The following is a 15,622-nucleotide window of genomic DNA, read 5'->3' as shown; positions in this document are numbered from 1 at the left end:
GGGACTTGATGTCATCGTTGGCAGCAATGAGGGCAGTCTTGGTGCTGTGGTTGCTGCGGAACCCAGACTGGGAAGGGTCCAGGATGTTGTTCTCCTTGAGGTAGCAGGTCAGTTGTTCGTTGACGGTCTTCTCAATGACCTTTGCCAGGAAATGGAGCAGGGAGATGGGTCGGAAGTTCTTGAGGTCCTTGGGGTCCGCCTTAGGTTTCTTGAGTAAGGCGTTGATCTCGACGTGCTTTCAGCTCTCCGGGAAGGTTGCTGTCTCCAAGGAGGTGTTGATGACTTTCCGGAGATAGGGTGCGATGGCTGTGCTGGCTTTGTTGAAGATGTGGTGTGGGCATGGGTCTGATGGAGATCCGGAGTGGATGGTGTTCATTGTCTTGATGGTGGCGTCGTCGTGGATGTTGGTCCAGGAGAGCAGGCGGTTGGTGCGGATATGGTCATGGGGGCGGAGGTCTCAGTGGTTGTCGGGGCGGTTGTGGCGTTGAAGCGGTTGTGGATGTCTGCGATCTTGCGGTGGAAGAAGGTAGCCAGCGAGTCGCACAGGTCTTGCGAGGGTGGGACGTAGTTGGTGTTGGAGCTGGGGTTGGAGAGTTCCTTCACGATGTTGAAGACCTCTTTGCTGTTGTGCGCGTTGTTGTCTAGGCGGTCTTTGAAGGAGGCCCTTTTGGCGAATCTGATGAGGTGATGGTGTCTTCGGGTGGCGTTCTTGTGGGATGAGTGGCTGTCCGGTGTTCGTTCACAGAGCCAGATCTTCTCCAGCTTTCGGCAGGTTTGCTTGGAGGCCCGGAGGTCTTCAGTGAACCAGCTGGCTTTCTTTTTGGTGTGACTGTTGGAGGGTTTCTTGATCGGGGCGAGGGTGTTGGCGCAGTCGTTGATCCACTGTCTGAGGTTGCGGACAGAGGTGTCGGGTCGGTGGGGTCGGCGGGTGGGCTCTGGGCGAGGGTGGTGGTTAGCTGGTCTTTGGTGACTTTGCTCCAGCAGCGGCGAGGCATCTGTTGGGTGCGGTGGTGCATGGTGGGTTTCTTGAAGGTGAAGTGGATGCAGCGATGGTCGGTCCAGTGGCGTTCGGTTGTGTGGGTGAAGGAGACGTGGGGGCTTGCGGAGAAGATGGGGTCAAGAAGTGTTACCGGCGGAGTGGGTGGGTGTTGTGACGAGTCCAAGGTTGGCTAGGTTGTCAATCAGGGTGGTGGAGTTGGTGTCGTCGTTGTCAGGCGCGCAACACCCATTGGACTCACCGGGCTTCAGCCCCCCCACCCCCCGTCGTGTATGGCAGCCCGGGATGAGACAGATCTCGGGCACACACACAGCCACACCCGAACGTTTCACAGGTCTTTAAAAGACCATTTGGATGTTAATTAGGCTTTGCTGTTGTTTCACCCCTTTTTGGAGGCCCTGCAGCTCCACTCTGCCTACTGATTAAAGGTTCAGCCCCCCCCCCCCGAAATTTGGCTCGAGTTGCGCCTCTGGTTGTTGTTCTCGAGGTGGAAGTTCAGGTCCCCGAGGAGGATGTAGTCCGTGGAGGCGAGGGCTTGTGTGCTGGCGAAGTCGGCGATGGAGTAGCTGAACTGTGGTCAATCAATCAATCAATCAAAGCATTTATATAGCGCACTACTCACCCGGAGGGTCTCAAGGCGCTGGTCGGGGTCCGGGGGGCCTGTAGATGAGGGTTCCTCTGAGGGTGGTGTTGGGGGCGCTGTGGATCCGGAAGTGCAGGTGTTCGGTGGTGCTGAGGGTGTCGTCTGTGTTTGTCGAGACTCTGAGAGTGTTCCTGTGGACGATGGCGATTCCTCCTCCTGCTCCGTTGGTGCAGTCCGTTCAGGTGATCTTGTAGCCTTCCGGGACGGCTATGGCTATGTCGGGTGCCAAGGGTGGGTTCAGCCAGGTCTCCATCAGGAAGGCGATGTCTGGGGAGGTTGAGTCGAGTAGGTCCCAGAGTTCAACGGCGTGTTTGCGGGCGGAGCGGTTGTTGAGAAGGATGCATCTGAGGTGGTTGGGTTCTTTCCTGGTCGGCAGCATGGTGGGGCGGATGCTTGTGAAGCTGCAGTTCCGGCAGGTGAAAGTTCCGTAAGTGCGTTTCGGGGCGGCCATGAAGCAGGTGTGTGATCGTCCGGTGTTGAGTGCATGGAGGGTTCTGGCATCTTAGCGGTGCTGGGCGTCGTGGCGTTCGTGGTGTCCAGGTGACCTGGCGCTGGGCGCGGTCCAGGCGCGGACGGGCACAGACAGGTTTGCCTTAGGCACAGCTTCAGCACGCCCTCTGCGCGTGTCCGCCGCGCTGCCGCTGCACGGTCTCCATGTGACGGGATGTGGGAGGGAGGAGAAGCCGGGAGGCGGGAGCGGGCGGCGAATGGGATTGCAGGGGGGCGGGCCGCAGTGACGCAGCGGCGGGAAAAACGGGCGGGCCGCGGGAGAACTGGGCACAGGAAGGAAACACAAGTTTAGGCAAGAAAACAAGTAAAGGCACTGAGAAATAAAAACAAGTCTGGGCAAGAAAGAAAGTACAGGCACAGAGGAATAAAAACAAGTCTGGGCAAGAAAGCAAGTTAGGCACAGGGGAAAAATACAAGATTAGGCAAAATCAATGCAGGCAGAGTCGTGCAGCAGCGTGGGGAGCGACCTGCCTGCGAGCAGGGTCAGAGGTTGCTCCTGTGGCTCCTATACTTTTTTATGGCACTAAGAGTAATGCTAACACATTCTTTCCTTGGAGAATTAAGGGGGATGATATCTGACCTGATATAGGGTGGTGCTCGGAAGAGTGTCCATTCAAACGCTTTAGCGGCCACTAGTGGAGGGTCATTTGGGGACATCTGACCTTGAGCTCTATTTCATGGCAGCACAGTTGCAGTGGCCCATGAGGTGGCTAGCTGGTGACATGATGGTGGAAAGTAAATCAATTCAGGGGGAGTTGGGTGACGCTGGTGTATTGGACTAGCTGCTGACACCTGGTGGCTGGGCTAGTAGCTAAACTCTGCTTGACTAGATATATCCAACCTCGGCACAGGCGGTGGCCCACACCCCACAATTACCGCTGTGGAGTTCACCTAGGATGAAAGCCCTGCTAGTGGCGCACAACTCAACCTTTGGCCGAGAGACGGGGGTAACCTAATTAGGTGACTTGTATGAAGAGGCAACCCTGCGTTCTTTTCAGGACCTGTAAGAGACGTTTGAGCTGGGGGTCTGGCTCTTTCAAGCTTACCATGTGTTTGAATTAGAGGTTAAAAAAACATCTGGACAGTGGCTCTTAGGGATTGCAAAACAGACGAAACACACTAAACACTACGTTAAACTGGTAGACCTGGCGATGGCTCTATTTAAGAGGCTGATAGCGATGTCTAGGCAAAGGCACATCCCCCCTCAGTAGACTCCAGGGTCAGAGTGGTGCATAAATGGGCAACAGCTGAGGCGGATGCCATCTCCCATGACATGCAGCATAGGGGTAAGGGGAGCTGCCACGCTATGGGATACTCATTTCCTAAAACTCTGATCAACTAGACACACCCACTTAATGGTTATATTTGTTTGGAGACACAAGATGACTGCCGGGCAAACTTTTGGCCACTGCCAGGAGGCCTATTGTGGTTGGCGTGTCGCCCCAGCCCTACCGGGAGTCTACAGGTCCACCTAGATCTCCTCTTATACATACTGTGTTTTTTTTCTATCTTTGAGTTCATCTTATTGGCATTACTCTGCTGCAGCCACGGAACTAGTCTATTTTTAGTAATTGTTTTGTTAACATTACAGTAATCATATGTTTTTGGCTGCACCCTGATTGTGTGGCATGCTACTGATCATTCCACTTACTGTATTAGAGCAGCTACTCTCCAAGAGTATCTATTTATGTTAAGTACAGCAAGTTGGTTCATTGCCATGTTGATGGAAAAATGTGAATTTAAGTGCTAATATATTTGTTTACTTATATGTGGTCGGTTGATGTGATATATAAAATACCAATAAATACATATTTCAAAATAGAAAGAGATGGGACAAAAGAAAGGGAATGTGAGAAATCAAGAAAGAAGCAAGGAAGGAAAAATAAACAGGAGAAAGACAGAAAGGGGAGGAAAAACTAAAATTAAAGGACAGTAAATCAGAAAAAATGGCAGGAACAAAGCTGCGCAAATCAGTGCATTGTAGGGTCTTGAAATATATTTGCGAGAGTGCTCCAAGATCCAGAAGAGGCCACAAAACTCTTCCCACACTTGAGGACAATTCCCCAAAGTTAATCAACAGAAACAGTCCTGAGCACCCAATATTGAATCAAACCTGATAGTTCACACGGTGTAGTCGTTGTTGTAGCTCTTTCTTTTATTTAATTCTGTTTTCAAATCTTCATACATATCCAAACGAAAGCACAACTCGTAGCCAACATTTCCTGAGTATGTGATAACAGAAGTACAAATGAGCTAAAGGGAAAAAGATGGGGGGAAAATAGCAAGTGTAAAATAAAGGCAAAGAGAAAGAAACAAAAAGAATGCACAACAAAGAAAGAGGGAAAGAATAAAATAGACAAAGATGAGTGTAAACAGATAGGTAGAGAGAGAAAGAAGGAAAGCAAGAAATGGGATAAAGGAAATCAAGAAAGAAGGGAATTACAAAGCAAGGAAAATAGAAAGAGAAGGAAAGAGAGGCATGAAAGAAAGGAGGAAAAGAAATAAAGAATTAATGTTTTAGAAGAGGGCAGGCTGCATCATCTTGCACTGTCAACTTTCTAGCCCCCATAGAAAAGGGCACAGTGTTATAAATACCTGCCTTATCAGATGGGCAGCTGTATATTGTCAAGCCTGCTGACATGCATTTATCATGTGCAAGCTACTTAGTGGCAGCCTGCGAGCTACTGGTATCTCGCGATCTAACTGTTGGAGACCCCATATCACCTTAGATCTGCAAGTTACTTCCGTATCCTCGTCTCTGCAGCCCATAATGGAACATAATAACTATTTAACTCTTCTTTCTGAGATCATAGCCGTAAACTTTCTAAATCTATGAAGGAAAACAGAAATAACCTTGTCCCCCATAAATTCCTGAAAACATTTCCATTTCCCCAAGGTAATACCAGCCTAATCGAGCTTTAGCAATTGTTCAAATTCAGTGCATCTGAAGTTTGAGATCGGCACATGCGAAAGGGTAGATGGAGCAGACAGCAAGACTTGATTGCTTTTGGGCATAGTCAAGTTATTTGGCTTCTTGATATTAAATTAGATTGGTTCTCAATCGCTTATCCTCACTGGCAGGTTCTATGTGCTTAGGATTTCTCCTGAAATGTCACCTTCTTGTGGAGTGTTCGGAAAATCAGTGTTTTCCTTTCACTGGCTGGCCATGATCTTCTTAGATGATTTGGTCTATATTTTGCATCACTGAAACCGCTCAGGCTCCTGCATCTAGGAGAAAAGAAGTTAGGTTATAGCATGGCCCTATACATATCTCTACAAGCATTCTCCCCTTTATCTCTCTAGCTTGGCTTTTATATAAGGGATCCTGGGACTGGGAAAGACCCGGTAGTGCTGCCTCTGTTGGGTGATACTGGGAAAGTGAGTGGGTCCAATTTCAGGCTGCCATTTTCTTGCTAATGTCAGATAGGTATCCACCTAGTTGCTGCCCTCTGTGGGAAGGTAGCATGGTTACACTACTTCCACGGCCACCATTTTGGGAAGCCATCCGTTGCATTCAGGCTGGCAGGAAGAGCCATTATATCACAGTGTATTTAAACATACAGTCCACCCTTTCACTCATCTATGCCCTAGTAATTTTACAGTGCAATTACTCTATCTCACCGTCTGGTTACTCAAGGCCATTACTCATGATGTGAATCCTAGTTGTGACAAAAAAAACTCCACAAGCAGGCGGAAAGTTAAGCTCCCTCCACCCCAATTTGTTCCATAAGAGAAGTGCCACTCCCAGCATCCTTCTGACCTATCAAAGTCGATTCCAAAGGCTGGATCAATCCAGGTCATGGCGGGTGGGTCGTAATTACAGTAACAGGAAAGAGGACAACTAAGCACAATGACTGGGCTGAGGAAGAGGAACACAGAGGTAATCCCTTCAGAGGTTCACCCACTTCCCTCCTAGTAGGATGACATCTTGACTCCATAGCCCTCATCCCTATACCCGCCACCTCGCACTCTGATATGATCACACAGTAGGGTGGGCACTACACAAATGGTTTCAATAAATAAATACAACTATCTGAGGTTTAACAAACTCGAAAGGCAGTTTCTTCTCACTTAGGGCCAGATGTACGACCCTTTTTAGCTGTCGCAAATGAAAAATCGAGCTGTTTGCGACCACTAAAAAGGGCTGTGGTATGTACAACCCCTATTTTGCGAGTCGGTAACCTATTACCGACTCGCAAAATAGGGTTTGCGAGTCACTAGTAGAAAGGTGCGTGCCTAGGGCATCCCTTCTTAATAGCGAGTCACACTAGTATATTCAACTGTTTTGATACCGTAAAAGCGGTAGCAAAATAATGGCAGTTAACACCTACTTCAAGTAGGTGGTAAGCCAGTAGTAAACTTCCCCTTTGTGCTGGGCAGTGAAAATATTTTTTTAAGAGCAGACAGTGGTCCCACGGACCACTGCCTACTCTTAAAAAATGAAACAAAAAAGTTTCATTTTGCTTTCATAAATGCATCCCGTTTTCCTTTTGACGAAAATGGGCTACATTTTTTTTTAAACTGCTTTATTTAATAAGCAGTCACAGACAAGGTGGTCTGCTGACTCCAGCAGGACATCATCCCTGTGAGTGCTGGCCATTCCCAATGGGTCGCAAATTGCGACCTACCTCATGAATATTGATGAGGCAGGTAATTTACGACCCCATTGGAGTTGCTCAATGTGTCTGAGGCACATTAGTACATTCTGTTTTGCGAGTCGCAAATTGCTAGTCGCAAAAAATCGCAATTTGAGACTCGCAAAATGGAATGGTCATACATCTGCCCCTTAATGTATTGCCAGTTACATAAACAAGCCGAGCCTGAGAACAAGAGAGTGCTGTACGTAGTATTGAGGAAAGAAACCTTTCGATATTGTGTTCATAAGCTAGGGAGAGCGGCAGAGAGTTCTTAGGTTGTCGTCTCTTAGTGTGGAGAATTTCTTAAAATGTGCTGCATCAAAAAGAAGCATGCAAGCAAAATCCTGGATGCAAGAACGCACATTTGTTTCTGTATTTGGGCAATATTCTTTCTCTCTCTTTCCAGGTCAAAAATAAATTTCAGTAAATTAGCAACAGCAATCACATCACCATAATAAACTTCAACTCAGTGTCAGGAAAAGGAACAGTATGTCTTTTGCCTCCTCACAAAACCAGCAAAGAAAAGGCAATCATAATCTTGGCAGCGACAAGAGTGGGCAGGTGAATACCTGGCGTTTCAGAGAATGCCCTCTTGGGCATACTGCTTTTCAGAAACTGCATTGCCTAAAAAAGGACACATACAATGGCCAATGGAACTAGACTCTTCTGCTATGAAACTGAGTGGGGTATCAGACTTTCAAGCCTGCACAGCCAGTGTGCACGAATATGTCCAGAAGAGCAGTTATTTGTCACAGTGCCCTTTGGGTGGAGCCTTATATACCGCAGAAACTTCATACCAGTAACTTGCTTGTTTTGAAAAACTCGTAAGAGTTTCCCATGCCCCTCCCACATACACACCATCTTAAGTGCACCTTGAAATGGTAGCTATGGACAGTGCTGCATCAAGAGCTAAAAGTGATATTTTGATAGTGCTTTTAATGCTGTCTCCATTTTCACTGAGTGAGCAAGGGTAATTACTTTGGAGGGTTTGATGTGATTCACCTCTTCTACAGGAAATATTTTAAAAAAGAAAACCAATGATGAATTTTACAGCACAATTTCCTAGATCCATTGGGTAAAAGCTGAGATGTTTTATGGTCAGGTCTGAACGTAAACTCCTAGCAACCAGGAGCATTCAAACTCTGCAGCTGCAAATCATGTATGTATGTGCTTGAATGAAAATTGTGTTTCTCTGAGAACCAGGGCTGGCTCAGGGTAACACCTTTGGCATCCAAGTAGCTGCACCCCTTCTCAGCTGGTTCACGAGTGATGCCCCGCATCAATGGGCATCATAGTTGGCTGCATGGACTCAGTAGCGACTCCTCCGCTAAGGCAGAGGAGCATCGCCTCACTATTCTCTGAGCAGTGCAAAAACGAAAAATAAAATGATAATAACACAATGTTATAATCATTTTTTTTGGCCGCACTGGCTCAGTTTGGTTGCATTTTAGGTGCTATGAGGGGCGGGCTGGGCTGTCATCACAACCAGTAGGGGGAGGAGTGGGGGCACTTTCTAAGTTCCCATGGCGGTGTGGCCGGCCATTTTTGGCTGGCCAAACAGTCATGTGCATTTAGCATTTCTCCTCCTGGCAGTATTGCACAGCCTGGGTGGAGAACATGCATAGACTTCCACTCCCTGTCAAAGTGCCGAACCAGGGTACTCAGACCAATCACGACGCTGCTGTCATGCTGGCGACAGCAGAGTCATGATTGGCTAGGGGAGTCTGGGAGCCGGTGTGCTTCCTGGACAGAAGAAAGACGGAGGAGAGGCGGCAGCAGGTAAGTCAAATTTCTTTTTTTTCTAACGGATTGCAGACGACCTGAACAGCACCAGCACACGGTAGCACTACTTCAACCGCATTTATCTGTTTGGTAGAATGTGTGGCGCTCTCACAGTGTCTTTGTTTAGGAAACGTAAACCCACAGCTGGCTTCTCTGACACTACGGATATTTTCTCTGGGGAAAATGAAGATCAACGCCTGTCATATTAACAACACATTCCTTTGGCCTCGAAGGATAAATAGGAGATGGCAGCAGATTGGCTGTCATAAAATGGTCCGCCTTTGACCTTTCCTCTCATAGAGCCGCAAAAGGTCAAGGCGCAGTCCGGCGTGCGTATGACGCAGGAATGTTCGGATTAAAGAGCGTCTGTACCCAGTACTTATATGGCGATATGCGCAGAGTCCAGTGGCCGCGCACTTGCCCGCGGCACGACTTTCATAGCAAGACTTCCAAGAAAGACAAATCTGGATTAAACAGGCATTTTATGTTAAGCTTAGCTATTATTTTAAGACTTGTTGAACCCGTGTATATTTGTATAGTTGAGCCTTTTTTGTTGAATGGACTTTTTGGGAAAAGTAGTATGCTCTTTGCCAGAAGGGAAATTCGAGGTACACAGCACAGCTTCAAGCTGAAGTGTCCCCCGCTTGTCTTTTTACAACTGGGGCCTAGTTAGGATTCCCATGGAAATGTTTAAACTCTGTGCTTATCTGATTAATGTGGCAGTAACTCAGCACTTTAATTTATAATAATGGAATGTTCACCCGGCATTACCACAGATTAAGCAACATACTCTGGGGGCCCAAGTGACCCCTGTATCATCAGGGCATTCAGACCTTCTTTTGATAGTAATCTGTAATTTATCCCAAACCGTTTTATACTGAAAAGGACAAGAATTTAAGATGACATCACCACATGAAATTACCACCACCCATCCCGTTCTTTATTACGCAGCCCTAGGAATGGTAATGTATCTCATTAGCCCATTGCTCAAGGTCATCAGGGATAGTACACCCAGTGTTGCAGGGCCTGAGCGGTTGCCCCACGAGTGGAGCGGCGAGGTGCAGTTTTGTCGGACAGGCACCTGCAGAGACCTTCTTGGAGGGCGGGGGTCCCCCTGCTGGCCCGGAGCCTTCAGAATGGAGAAGGATAAGATGGCCAAGGGATACCACAGCAACGCAGTCACACAGTTTACCACTCCGAAGACTTTTGACCTCTTGTATCGTTGGAGGACGCCCCTGTGTTTGATACTGCGTAGAACTATTCAAGTACGAGCAGACAGCGAGAGGAAACCCTGGCGTTTCTTCCAGCGCGTACCTCTGGCTGAGAGCTTGTAGATTTTACCCACGTAATTTTGGTATGGAAGGTGAAGTCGGACTCTAAGAAAGGATACGACCTTTACATGAATAATGACCTATAGGTGGATCTAATGTTTATGTGCCCTACACCGAGGAACACCTCTCGAAGGCCCTTGGAACAGGGAAAAAAATGTACAGTCTGAGATGACATTACGAAATTGGATGTCTCTACATTCCTAAGCCCCGCTGTGCAAGAAATGTATTTTCTATATTAAAGAAGAAAACTAAGAAATTTCCTACATTCTGAAGAACTTATATTAAAATTGAATCCCTCTGCGCCCTGACGAAGGATCTGTGGACATTTGGTCCTTTTCCGAAACGCGCGTCGGCGCTTTCTTTTCCTTTTGTATATATTGTATATAATAGTGTATATTTGTTTTTAGGTCACTTTTGATGAATTATTGTGTGTATGAGAGTGGAGTGGTGTCTGATAGTTTGAGTGGAAGTACAATTCTGTGGATATATGATTAGATGAATGTATGTTCTTTTGTGTTTTTGAATATTCTTTCTTTTGGGGCTATATACAAGTCAAATGTATTGAATATGAATTTGTCTATGTGTTCTATGATTAATGTCATGAAGAAACTATAAATAAATGAAAATATGTTTTTCTAAATAATTCTTGGATTTGGGACAATGATGATTTATGCATTAGATAAAAGTAATTGAATACCAAAGTAGATACCGGTGAGAGGTCCGTTATTGTTTTTTTACCACTCCGAAGGGGCCTACCACAAGGGCTGCTGGCATGCAGTATGCAGAGGCACCGGAGCGGCAAGAGAACCCTACCCACGTGTCCCTTTTGGACGCCATTCAGGGTTCAAGAACAGCGCTTGAGGGGAAGATAGATGCGGCATTGATTGATGTGGGGCTGCTCCACGCAGACCTCCATAAAGTAGAGGGAAGAGTCACATCAGCTGAACATACAATCACAGACCTGCAGAAGGAAGTTACAACCCTCTAGGAACAGCTGTCTTGCCTGATGGCGTCCACTGCGACACTGGAAAGCAGGGCAGAGGATGCAGAACGAAGGTCGCATTGGAACAGTCTTTGGTTTCTGGGGTTCCCAGAGCAAGCAGAGTGGGCATCAGTGGAAAGTTTCTCAAGGACTGGCTAAAAACTAAACTGAATTTAACAGATTTGGCACCCATGTTTGCTATTGGAAGGGCCCATAGGGCACTGCTGGCACGGCCAGCACCCCAAGAGCCATAATTGCAAGAATATTTAGTTATAGGGATCGATACATCATAGTGAGAGCCGCACGTGAAGCAAGTGAAATGTGTTTCGAAAACTACAACATTGCTATCTTCCCGGATTATAACCATAAGGTGCAGATGCAAAGAAAGTCCTTGCTGGAAGTCAAGCAAAAAGTTAAAGCCTTGAACTTTTCCTACATGCTCTTGTACCTGGCACGGTTCAAAGTGATTGCAGATGGAAGGACACACTTTGAGATCCCAGAGGAGGTGTCGTTTTGATTGGAGATGTGGGACAAGGTGCCTGGACGTGAGAAGAGACTGCATAGGTCGGAACATGTAAGTGAGCAGAGGTGACCAAGGCGAGGGAGAGCAGGTGGCCCTTCCAGGCTGGGAGTGCAGAGGAATTGGCTCACACCACAAGTGTTGTTGCAACCGGATGGTACTTTAGGGGGAGAGATAGACATGGTGGTGAACTTGAGATGACTGCGGATGATGACGGGGGAACAGTGAGTGGACACGGAGGAAGTCCTTTTGACTACTGCATGGAGGGGAGGCACAGTGAATTTGGTCCTGCAGGAGTTGCAGTGTGGTCAGCAGGGATTGGAGAGGGGCAGGATGGGATATTGAAAGGGGTGAACACTGACATTGGACATGTGACACGTAAGGATATGGCTGAGGCAGGGTGAAAGCAATAATGTGGCTTGCAGTTCTATTTAGATAGGCCATGGTAGGGCAGCTGGAGTGTGGATTCCACTGGTGTCTCATCCTTCTAGGATTGGAGACCAGCTGGGTGTTGCCTTACTACTGTGTATTTCAATTGTTAGGTTGTGTTTAGACAAGTTGTAGGCCTTAAGAGAAAGGCCAGTTTGCTGTTGCTTGTAGGGGAGAAGGTGGATTGGGTCGGCAACGTGTTGCTGGCTGAAAGTGGTGGGTATGCAGTAGGTGTGGTTGTTTTGTGGTGTTTACCCGGGGAGAGAGTCAGGGAGGTGGGAGTTGATGTTAGTTGTTTAACTTTTACAAGATTCACTGGTATGGTATGCGGCAATAGGGAGGCAGTGTTGTAGGTTTGGTAGACAGGTCCAGGCTCGGCTCTGGATGGATTTGGAAGTGGCATGGTACACAGTTATATGACAGTCATTTGGAATGTCAGAGGGCTGGGAGGGTATGTGAAGAGACATAGGGTGTTGTCCTACTTGCCCAGGCAGGGGATTGGTATAGCATGCCTCCAGGAAACCCACTTGATAGACGAGGAAGACCCCAATCTGAAAAGGAAGCGGAGGGGTCAGCTATACTTGCCAATGTACTCGTCCTATGCACAAGGGGTGTTGGTGTGGGTGGCGCATTGTATTCCATTTAAGCTGCAATACTCAGAGGCAGACCCGTGTGGCAGATGTATATTGGTGCAAGGAACACTGGATGGTGGGGCCCTCTGCATTTTTAATGTATATGCACCAAATAATGCTGATAGAGATTTCTACCCGAAGATCTTGGACTTGTTAACAGATGGTATGACCACTAGGTTGTTGTGGGAAGGAGATTTTACCTGTATGATAGATCGGCAGCTTGGTAGGAAGCTACTGAGACGTGACAAAACCAGCAATGGTACAGTCGTTGAATGCGGTAATGCAGAATGTGCGATATATGGATATCTGGAGGGAGATGAACCAAGCGACCAAAGAACACTGGTGTCATTTGCTGACGCATGGCACCTATAACAGGTTGGACAGAGCACTGGGCACTAAGGACATAGCCTCTTCGTACGAACTGCCACATACTTGGGGTGTTATTTATCTGACCATCCTCCTTTGCTCCTGGAGTTGGTGAGTGGGAGATCGGTGCATGGCCCATGCAACTGGCTGTTGCCCTCAGGGTGCTGTCCGGCTTTAAGTGCTGCATTGATGGAGTACATGAACGGCAGTTGGGGCACGACGGCCAGTAGAGTGAATGAGTCGCAGGTAATGAAGGCAGTTATGAGAGGGGAATGTTTGAGTAAGGTGTACGTTATCAGATGGCAGCTGAATGAGGCAATAATGACACTTGAGGGGAAGTTGACACGCATGTAGGGATGTGAGGCCCTAGATATGGTGCAGGGAACGAGGTCATGACAATTAGACACGCAATTGGGAAAACCTGGGATCGATTGGATAGATTTACATGGAAGGAGGACAAGCAGAGGCGTCACAGAGAGGGCGACAAGCCCAGTAGACTGTTAGCCTGGCTATTGAAACGGTAGGGATGAAGACTCCCTATTATGTCCTTGAGTCAGCCTGACGGGACGCTGGCAGATACACAATAATTTATTAATGAAGTGCTCAAGGCCCATCTAGACGGTCTGTATGGGACAAGGCAGGCCTCAGGGAATGATGTGGTGGTCGAGTATTTGGAGTGCATTAAATTGCTTGTGCTTTCGATGGCAATGCATGAGGAAATAGATGCGGAGCTCACGCTGGAGGAACTGAGGGAAGCGCTGGAGAAGACAACTAGCCTGGAGGGGCTTGCTTCCCAGTGGAATATTTTCAGGTCTTTGCAGCGCAGTTAAAGGAACCTCTGCAGGAGGTTTATGGGGAAGCAACGGACAGTGGTGAGCTCCCTCCTGCGTTACGGGAATGGAATGGTATGCATGGTCCAGAAGCCAGGGGGAGATGGGTCAGATCCTGTGGCATATGGACCCCTAACAATGTTAATGCAGACATGGAAAGATATGTACTCAGATGAGTGGTTTATCACTTTTGAGATTGCGTGTACGGAATTCTCAGTGGGGCCTGGCAAATTCCTCCAATATGCTAAAATTGCAGGTATGTCACAGGAGATCTGGATGGGGATATCTGCTTCCCCTAGGGGACAAAACACATAGCAGCTGTTGCTACCGCTGGGCAATGTGCGGCTGTCAATGTCACTGTTTATAGGGTGCTTAAGAGGGATAGGGTCAGGCAGACCATTTTGGCTAGACAAGCCTGCAGGGAAGATGTGTAGGATGATATGACTGAGAAAGAGTGGAGAGAGGCCTGCCCACTTACCCGACGGTTGTCTTGTAACCCAATGTTCAAGTTAATACATTTCAATTATTTGTACCGTACTTATCTGACTCGAATTAAATTGAGCAGAATATGCGGGCAGAGCGGCGCATTGCCTGAGGTATGGAGTGGTGGTGGCCGCCTTTCTACATGTGTCCTGGGTGTGTCCGTCGGTGCGGGCGTTTTGGATGGTGGTACGGGAGAGAGTGAAGAGGGTGACCTGTATTGTGGTTGAAGAATCATCCAAGAGATGCCTTCTGGGTATGGTTAAGAAGCCACAAAAGGAGGCGATAAAACTGGCAGTAATAGCCAAAAAGCGGGTGGCAATAGGGTAGCTCGGTCGGGGAGCTCATTAATGGCCCTACGGTGCAGGGATAAAGCAGTGTGAGCCTTGGCAGTGGAAAAGCACATCCGGATGACTAGGATGAACAATAAGATAAGGGAGGATCTGGACATCTGGGCAGGACTGTTAGCGGTGTTTCAGTGCACTGAGAAAGTAGCAGGTAACCTGGAGGCAGGAGTGAAGCCTGGAGAAGGGAGTGTAACAGGGGCAAGTACTGTGGGCGGGGGGGAATGATGCGGATGTGGAGGTGTTGGGTGCTGTTGGGCAAGTGGATTGACTCAGCAATCGCAATGAGGGATATGTAGTATAGAGGAGTGGAGGAAAGTAGGATCTGTCTCTTATGGTTACCCCCAATTTTTGCTTGATGTTACACCATTTTGACTAGTCGGACTGGGATCCTGCTGATCAGGAACCCAGTCTATCTGCTTTCTCCTTTAAAATTGTTATGCATGTACTGTGGTACACTCCAGATTGGATACTGGGGTACCCTTATAAGTCCCTAGTATATGGTAACCATGTACCCAGGGCATAGGTACCCCAGAGGCCTAGCATGTATTATGCCACCCATGAGAGGCCATGCAAAATCGAACTACAGGTCTGCTACTGCAGCCTGTGTAAGCTGATGCTTGCACCACTTATTTTAGAGATAGGTTCATTACACTTAAAACTTAGAAGTCACCCCTATAGCAGGCCTTAACAATCCTGAAGGCTGGGTGCTGGGTTTTCCGTAAGAGGGTACCCCTACATGAGCAGAGCCTCTATGCAGACTTCGGAGACCATTCTCCCAGGTTGTCTGTGACTCAGCCAGACATATAAGTAAAGGTGCATTATATCCTCGTGGTAAATGCAATCTCGAAACCAGCTGAAACAAAACATGTCGTGTTTGGTGTCAATCACCTTGGAATCATACCTCCCACACCGGTAACCGGTGTGGGAGGTATGATTACACCCTTCCGAAGCAACTTTCATGGGGTCACTGGTCTATCCGGTGCCAGCCTTCTCGACCCGGTCAGCACAAAATGGATGCTGCCGACCAGAGACACATTTATGCCCTCCTACTGCTGAGCCAAGCTTGAGCAGAGGAAAGCAGCACAATAGGCATCCTGTCACAGGAAGGTATGACCACCTCCCAGCCAGGATTTAGT

At 47.8% G+C, this 15,622-nt stretch overlaps 1 long non-coding RNA gene across 1 annotated transcript in view; it reads left to right on the top strand.

Annotated features, from left to right (window-relative positions):
- Positions 1–8,496: 8,496 nt before the first annotated feature.
- LOC144792469 (uncharacterized) overlaps positions 8,497–15,622 on the top strand; it is a 181,413-nt gene continuing 174,287 nt past the window's right edge. The window contains exon 1 of the long non-coding RNA XR_013602568.1: positions 8,497–8,566. This is a non-coding gene — a long non-coding RNA (uncharacterized LOC144792469). The remainder of the gene's footprint in view (positions 8,567–15,622) is intronic.

This window comes from Lissotriton helveticus, chromosome 11 (genome assembly GCF_964261635.1).
Source record: "Lissotriton helveticus chromosome 11, aLisHel1.1, whole genome shotgun sequence".
NCBI classification, from domain to species: Eukaryota; Metazoa; Chordata; class Amphibia; order Caudata; family Salamandridae; genus Lissotriton; species Lissotriton helveticus.
Note: the sequence above shows the minus strand (reverse complement) of the source record. Positions and strands in the feature narration are given on the sequence as shown.